General features: G+C 38.7%; 1 pseudogene; it reads left to right on the top strand.

The window, feature by feature from the left end:
• Positions 1 to 360: 360 nt before the first annotated feature.
• On the top strand, positions 361 to 7728 carry LOC148032928 (agamous-like MADS-box protein AGL66; annotated as a pseudogene).
• Positions 7729 to 8611: the final 883 nt, after the last annotated feature.

Here is an 8611-nt window from a genome sequence, read left to right as displayed (position 1 = left end):
GTTGATGCATGGTATAAGAATCAGAACATAGGAGAATCATATATTGATGGAGGAGCACAAATTAGTGTGATTACTCAGGCTTGTGTTGAGCAATTTGGACCTCAAATCATCGAAGGGTCTAAATTTCAAATCAGGCTTGCTAATCATGCTAAAGTGAAGTGCTTAGGTATGATTCAAAATTTGGAAGTGAAGGTTTATGGAGTCTCTATAAAAATTGATTGTCATGTTATGCCAGCAGGGTTGGAAGCTTTTTCGCTTATATTGGGTAGACCTTGGCTTAGGAAAGTAAGAGCAATTCAAGACTAGGGAAAAGGGATAATAACAATTTATGATCGAAGGGGATTACCGAAGAAGTTTGACATGTCTTCGAGAAAGGAACTTGTGAATGAAGAAGATTCTGAAGAAGAAAATGAGGAATGGAGTGATAGCTCTTCTGAGGAAGATGATAGTGAGGATGAGAGTTCAGAGAGTGATTCTGATAGGGAGATGTCATCTGTTGCAGTTGAGTTAGTGAGTTTTGAGAGAGAGGAGGAGAGAATTGAGGATGAATTTTTGAGTCTTTTAGAAGACATGAGGGGAAGGGCTTAGAAACTAAAAGGTTTCAAGATGAAGTTGAGAATTCAAATTTATTACCTAATGAGTTTGTTGAGATTTGTTGTGAGTTTGATGATCAAGAGAGTATTGAGGTTTTAGGTTCTGACTCATGTTGTGATTTTGGTGTTGGTGTTGTTGAATCAGTTGAGTCTTGTGAGTTATTTGGTGATGTTTTGAGTAGCCTTGGAGAGGCTTTTGTTTGTGGTGTTGATGATGTGGTTTTGAGTAGACCTAATCTCTTACTCCTTGATAGTTTCGATGATGATTTTTTGGTTGTTTTCACCACAACAAAAACGAGGCATAGACGCGCAAAGTCGGGCGCGTCTATCATTGCGTCTATATGCGCGTGTAAATAGACACGAATTTTGTGTCTATATATCCGCACAGATAGACACAAATATAGACGCATTTGCAGACGCGTAATTATTTAATCACCTAAAATTGGACTTAATATAATAAAAAAACTAGAGTTAATAATTATTTTTGCATTGCTCTCTAATGAATGGTAGTTCCTCTAGTTGACAAGCCTGATATAAGTAATTAGTGGCAAGCGACACAAACCTTATTATATAATTAGTAGAAAGCATTGCATGTATCTCGTAATTTCTCTACTTGAAGATGATAAAAAATACTTCCTTTTTATTATGAAAAATTCAATTTAGCTTTAAACTTGACTATTGATTCTTGAGTATGCACATGTGCGTATGATATTTTCCATAGAATTAAGAATACACATTGAATCATTAAGTGAATTAAGTATGTTACAGTGAATGATCCATCTCATCTTCAATGAGATCAGCCCTTGCTAAACTATCTACTTCTAGGTCTATGTTACCAAGAGGTAACGAAACAAATAAGTCTATCCCATTATAGATGTGTTGCTATATTGCTCAATAACTTCATCATCATCAACCACATTATTATCATCTTCTGCGTTTCCTTGAACATCCTCACGAGGTTCATCTTGTACTATATCACACATATCATCCATTATGGTGTCATCATGTACATCATCATTAATTGTTGGATTGTCATCTGCTATCTCTATGTCTGTAATATTATCATATATTGGTTTTGAATGATTAGATATAGGGATGACATACCACCATTGGTTATTGTTTACCATTGGATGATACACAACCTGTATTTGAAAAACAAAAGCAAGAAACTTAAATACTTATTATATTGTGTATATGTACCACATGTATACATATAAAAAAATTAGCTTTTACATATATACCTGCTCGCATTGTTGAGGTAGTACTAATGCGTCATTCTTGTTTTGGTGAAATTTTATAGAGTCAATGGTTACAAAACCACTTGGATGACATCTGATCGTGCAATGCTCACCATTTGTTACCACTTCTTTAGACCACTTCACATCTAGTACATATATAAAGAATCATCTAAAGTCAAGCTTCAGAATATCTTGGATCAAGCCACAATAACCTTCCATGGTACCATTGGCATCCTCGAAGTGAGCAAGGACACCACAATCTTGGGTATTTCTCTTTTCATCTATACGTTGAGTTTGAAGATGTTTACCCTGACACCAAATAGCATTGAATAATGTGCACTAGTAGTAAAAGATTAAGATAAAAAATATCAATTTATTATATAAAATATAACTAGAAACAAATTAATTGATAGTACGTCTCACCTTTGATAAGCAACCTCATGCGTATTCCCACTCTTCTTGAGATATATTAATTTCCTCCTCTTTTTCCATTCTCTCCATTTCCTCATGTAACCAATCTATATCAATATGATGTGGGAGCGCATTTAGACGATCTGGAAATGAGACATTACGTCCATATCTGGTGCAAAATGCTTGTCTTTTGCTTTTTCTTCTTGCCCTTGCTTCATTATATAGTGTCACCCATTTGCTCATTACATCACTATTGAGCACACAAAAACTATTTAACTTACGAAGTTCTTCTTTTGTTAGCACTTTACTCATTCCTTTTCCTTGAGGTATTGTAGAGGTCATCCTCAAGTCTTCATTGTCTTTCCATAGTCGTGGTTGAGAGGAGTCCACTTCAGCAAGATATTTAGAGATATAAACAAGGGATGATTGCACTAACCAACCCTCAGCCATGCTTCCCTCAGGCCGTGCTTTTTGCCTCACAAAATCTTTCAAGGTTTTTATGAAGCGCTCAAGAAAAAACATCCACCTTGCATGAACTGCCCCACAAAGTGCGATCTCATCAATCAAATGTACGAGTAAATGTAATTGAGTAGTCAAAATGGAGCGAGGAAAAATTTCCTCCACCAAACAAACCACCTCAACAAATAATACTCGAGCATCTTGCAATGTGTTTGGATCAATTTCTTTCGAGCTCACGTATCTGTCAGTATGTATTTGTCAATTGTTTATTTTTGTGTAGAAATTCAAAGAGGTTCACTACATGATGTATGCAATATATAATGAAAAAATACAATGTATACACACCTCACAAGCTCTCCCATCTTTCAAATGATATCATGTATATCTTTGGATACACAATGGGATATGCTAGTAGGAAGTACGAACTGAATGTAAATAATATTCATAGATCAAATGATTAGTTGAGAAAAAAGTCATCATACCCCAAAGTTTACACATAGTTACTCCACTAATTACTATATTCATGGTTAGAGATACCCTTACTTGAATCATTTTGTGCCAATCGTGGGACTTCAAACCAGATAGTTGCTCCACACCTCTTTTCTTTTTCTTTATGAAGGCTCCCTTGAGATATCTCATACATCCTGTGGGTGTTCGAAAGCTACATATTTGTTCTTTCACTATTTTTTCCTCGTTCTTTGATAATATCCAAGGTGCATGGGGTAGCTCAATCTTTCCTCTGGGTCCAATGCGTGGCCAGGCTCGTCTCATGCGACCAATGTTATGTAAATCCTCCCTTACATTGACTGAATCACGAGCCCCTATCAAGAGATCCCATAATGTAGATACAACATTTTTGAATATGTGCATGGGGTCCAATAGGTGATTGATCTTGAGTTCAGTCCAATACAAAAGACGAAAAAATATAGAGAACCTAACAAACAAACAATATATTATGTACACAATTCATCATGCTAAATACTTTAAAGTCAATTGAGAGAAATATACTTCTTACCGACTCATGCCGAGTGGAGGGTGGCTGTCGGCATTAATCCATCTCTCCTTCCAATCTCGAATGGTTAGAGATTGTGGAGTCATTCCATTAGTAGGGAGAATATATTTGGGATGGTCAGTAGGAAGAAATCGATGATGATTGTCATAGATAACCTTCTTTAAACGTGCCGGCCTAGAGGAAACTAGAGAGGGACCGCAAATAGGACATGCATGATATCTTGATGTGGTTAAACCTGAACAAACAAGTGAATTAATAACATGCAATTGATTCAAGTCTTGAATTTCAAATATAGAGTTATATACGTGTACCTGAACACTCTCCATATCCTGGAAAGTCATGCATGGTCCATAACAACATGGCCTTCAACATGAAATCTCTAGAGGATGTAGATGCACTTGTATCTTGCACCTCAATACCTTCCCATAACATTTCTAACTCTTCAATCAAAGGCTCTAAGTAAATGTCCATGTTTTTTACCTTGTGCTTTCCAGGAATCAAAAGGGACAACATTACATGTCCCTTTTTAATTGCCATGGATGGAGGAATATTATAGTTCACCAATACCACTGGCCATAAACTGTATGATGTGCTTTTGATGCCAAATGGATTGATTCCATCCATACCTAAACCAAATATCAAATTTCTTGGCTCTTCTTTGAAAATGGGCCACAAGTTGTCTATCTGTTGCCATGCCGGTGTGTCTGCATGGATCCTCCATTTTCCATCACTTGAACGATGACTAGCATGCCATGACATGAGCTTTCCAATAGACTTACACTTGAACATAAGTTGAATACGTGGAACAATCGAAAAATGCCACAAAACCTTACGAGGCACATCCATTGACTTCATCTCCACTTCGTATCTTGATTTGCCACAAACAGGACACTCTCGTGCAAGCTCATGAATCCCACGAAATAAGACACAATCATTGACACATACATGAATCTTGACATAATCGAGGCCTCCTAGAGATGTCAAGTAATGTCTTGCTTGCTCTCTCTTAGTTGACAATTTATTTCCTTCTGAAAGCATTTATGATAATAAACTACATATATTTTTAAAAGTGAGTTAAAAAACCAGCAACATATATTTGTGTCTGATTTCAAAATAGAACAATTAATATTATGATTCATAATCCAAACTGAATTGATACCTACTTCAATAACGCATTCAAACTGACATTACTCCATCCATAAATTGTTTGCAAGTTAAGTATCTCGAGGGATACACAAAGAACGGAGTATGTACAACCTTCATATAATGGCGTAGATGATGCTACGTATAGTGGGTCATCTGGCTTCGTAGAGTGACCTTCTCCCTGAACCGGTTGCGAAAATAGATCGTGTACCATGTTGTCCAAAATCTCATCCTCTACAACTTGATGGGGCATTTCATGAGGGCTACTATCATGGTCATCAGTCTCCACTCTTCTTGAAGACTGTGCCTCCTCGCGTCGATGTTTTGCAGCCTCTCGACGCTCGGAAGGGAGCATCTGAGGATGTGGCACCGCATCCTGCTCAACCACAAAAGGGAGTTACATGTACGTTGATATATATTGAGTAACATAGACTAGCAATCTTAGTGTTAAAAACAATGAATACCGGTGATTTTTCTCGGTCCCATTCTCCATACATACTGAGGTGTGACATTGCAACTCGACGTGCTTGAAAAATACACCCTCGACAACGATCACACATGCGTTTAATTTTTTGTCATAGCCATGCATCTCGATTATGAAGACGTAATGTTTCATCCTCACTTGAGGATGTGCTCGTTGACTCATCAACATGCACCCCACTAGGTGATGATGACGACATGATTAAACCTAATTCATGATAACATCAAATTTGTTATTCATATGTTTGCATAAAAACTTCAAGGCATATTAATTATGCTAAGATCTCAATTTTAAATACACAAACCTTATCATATATACATAAAAACTTATGATAAGAACTTACTATCAAAACTTATCTTAAATACAAAAACTCATGATAAAAATGCAAGCACGCTAAATGCACGTCTATACCTGCATCTAACTACGCTGTCGTGCTGCTGCGCATCCAAGCCATAAACACCTCCATTTTTGTTGTGCATCTGTGTTATCTTTTTGCGTGTGTTTCATTGTGTTTGAGTGCTGCATTATCTTTCCGTCCTTTTCAGTACCCGCATCCAATGAACATACTCCACTTGTGTGTTTGTGTTTGTGTGTGTTTCTGTTTGTGTGCATGTTGTGTGTATGTCAGAAAAATATGAAAAACTGATGCCAAAGAGTAATATTATGCTGTCAATTTCAATGATGAATTCCAAGAAAAGTGCAGGAAACCGTGGAATCAAAGGAAGCTTTGTAGAAGTCGACATTGAAGCTATGAAGATAAAGGTTACACGTGATCAAGGCCGACGTAATATGCGGGACAAAGCATTTTTGAAGAAGATACATTAGCACTACATGCCATGGAGAAGAAGGGTTCATATGCCTTTGCCTTTGATGGAAGGAATCTCTACAGCTGTCTCAAAGACTGTATCCCATAGAACGTGTCAAGCTTCGACAACGATAGCTATTGGGCCAAGTTTGCTGGTGTTATCTTCATGTGCAACAACCATACCAAGCAAGAGTGTTTTTGACATAAGGTTTTTGGTTTGCCACTTGTTGCAAGAAGAGATCTGGTGGAGCAGGTTACCCCTGGCACGCTCTTGTTCTTATTCAATTTTGATACAATGGAATTGTATGGAATCTACGAGGCTATTTCTCATGGTGGAATGGACCTTGAACTCAATGCATTTTGAAATTCCCAAGGGTCATATCCCGCACAAGTTTAAACACTTGTTCAATTATTTTGCCCGACGGAACCACCACGAAAAAGGATAGATCCTGAATTGGTCTCTGACAGAAGGTATCAGGAAAAGCAACCTAGACTGCTGCTTTCTCAGTGGATAGGGCTGGACATGCCTCTCTTCTTCCAAGCAAAGCGTCTGGTTTTTTTTAGAGTAAAAAAGGAGGCATAGCGCCTCACCCCTGTTTTTGGATCCGCTATAATCGGTGGACTACGCCATCACCTTTAGTGGGAACTTCTCGATCCTGAATCATTTTCAATCTGGAAAACTACAGGGAATTTTCCATTCCAGGGCATATCTCTGGTTTCTGAGAAGTTTAATTCATCGAATCCTATTCGCTCCCTCACCCATCCTCCCCTTTGTACATTCCTGCGTTCTGAAAGGCGGCAGATGATCGAGATGAAGAGCTTGATGCGAATGAGATGACCTCTGGGTCGATGGAGAATGCAAAGAAAAAGCAGTACAGAAGCGGATTGAGACCCCGAATGGCAAACAAGTTACCTACAGCAAGCGCCGATCGGGCCTCGAGAAGATGACCAAGGAGCTCGCCACGCTCTGCGACATCGATATCCTTCTCATCTTGTTTTTTTCCCCCCTGGCAAATTGAGTTGGATCAATGGGACCAGAAGCCTTCCAGAGGATGCCATAATGAGATTTGCAAATCTAGCACCTCAAGAGAGGGCCAAAAGGAAAGTTGAAGCTTTGGAGCAACTCAAACGTGTGTTCAAGAAGCTCGATCATGAGTGCACCAACACCTAGTCTTGAGAGTCTGCACCACCATTTGCAAGATCTTCAGGTGTATTACTATAACTTGCAACAAAGATTGAGATTATATGAATCATTCCAAACAATAGAGGATGCAAACGAGCTAGAGGAAAAATAGCAATGTCGCCTAAAAGAGCTGCGGCTGCAAAGGCAACTACTGGAGTCAAGCCATCAGGTCGTTCTTTACAGCCAACTAGCACAGCAGATTTATCCAGAAAGTCTCCTAAATATGGCAGTCTTAGATGCTGCATCTTAAGCAACTTGGGAAGCAGACCAAAGATCAAACAATGTGATGGCTCTTCAGCCAGAAACAAATCCAATGCTTGGTCAAAGTGACCCAAATAATGGTTCAGATTGTATGCCCAGTGGTATTATGCCTTATGAAAAGCAGTTGGAAGGAAGAGTCTGATGATAAGAAAGAGAAAATGAGCATTAGGCCTCAAATTTCAACGTTTGCTGAAGTGTTCATTTGGAAGGCCTTAGAGAAGGGTTACCCACCAGAGTCTTTGAGGAACTTCCCACTTCATTGGTCCTCTTCTGTTCTCTTTCAGCTCTTCTTCTATGCCCTTAGGCCAAAAGTTATATGCTGAAGGACTTGAACAAAATTTTATCCAGGTTTATGGGAGTTCAGCAATGCTGAGGAACAGGTGGCCCTTGATGTTGCTCTGATTTATACATGGGTTTGGAGACTATTTGTGAACCTTCTGCTGTCTACCTTTGTTAGTGGCTTGAAAGTTTGAGCTTGCTTAAGAGCCTTGGAGTAAAGCCAAAAGTTACATGTTGAAGGACTTGAACAAATTTTGTTTATTGGCAGTTTCTTTGTTGTAACTCTACAAACTTGACAAGCAATATAGTGAACTTTGGCATCAAAAATTCGATTTCTTCTTGTTAGCCTCTTTTCTTGCTGCAACTTGAACTCCGTGTTCAGCAGCTCTTACACGAACTCTATGACATTTCTGGTGAACTCGACGTGAAAGTGTTGTGTCAATTTTCAGCAAGATGGGAGACTCGCAAGAAGAGATGACAGATGACAATGTCATGAAGCATCTGTTTCAGTCATTTACAACCTATATGCAATAGCAAGCTCACACGAAACGTGATAGTGATGCCATGGATGCCTTGAAAGCTGTCCAACAGGAGATGAAGCAGTTCAACGGCCAACAAGTTTCAACTTACCTGCATTTGTATGAAGAAAAGATGAAGTTTTTTGGGGTTTCTCAAGATGTTTGGAGCCGCTACTTCTTGCGGATCGTGGTTCGCGCGCTTGAAGTCCGAATTTCAGAAATTCAAGG

This window comes from Lygodium microphyllum, chromosome 8, assembly GCF_053477565.2.
Source record: "Lygodium microphyllum isolate KBCC chromosome 8, Lygodium_microphyllum_v1.1.10, whole genome shotgun sequence".
NCBI classification, from domain to species: Eukaryota; Viridiplantae; Streptophyta; class Polypodiopsida; order Schizaeales; family Lygodiaceae; genus Lygodium; species Lygodium microphyllum.
This window is presented reverse-complemented; position numbering and strand designations above follow the sequence as displayed.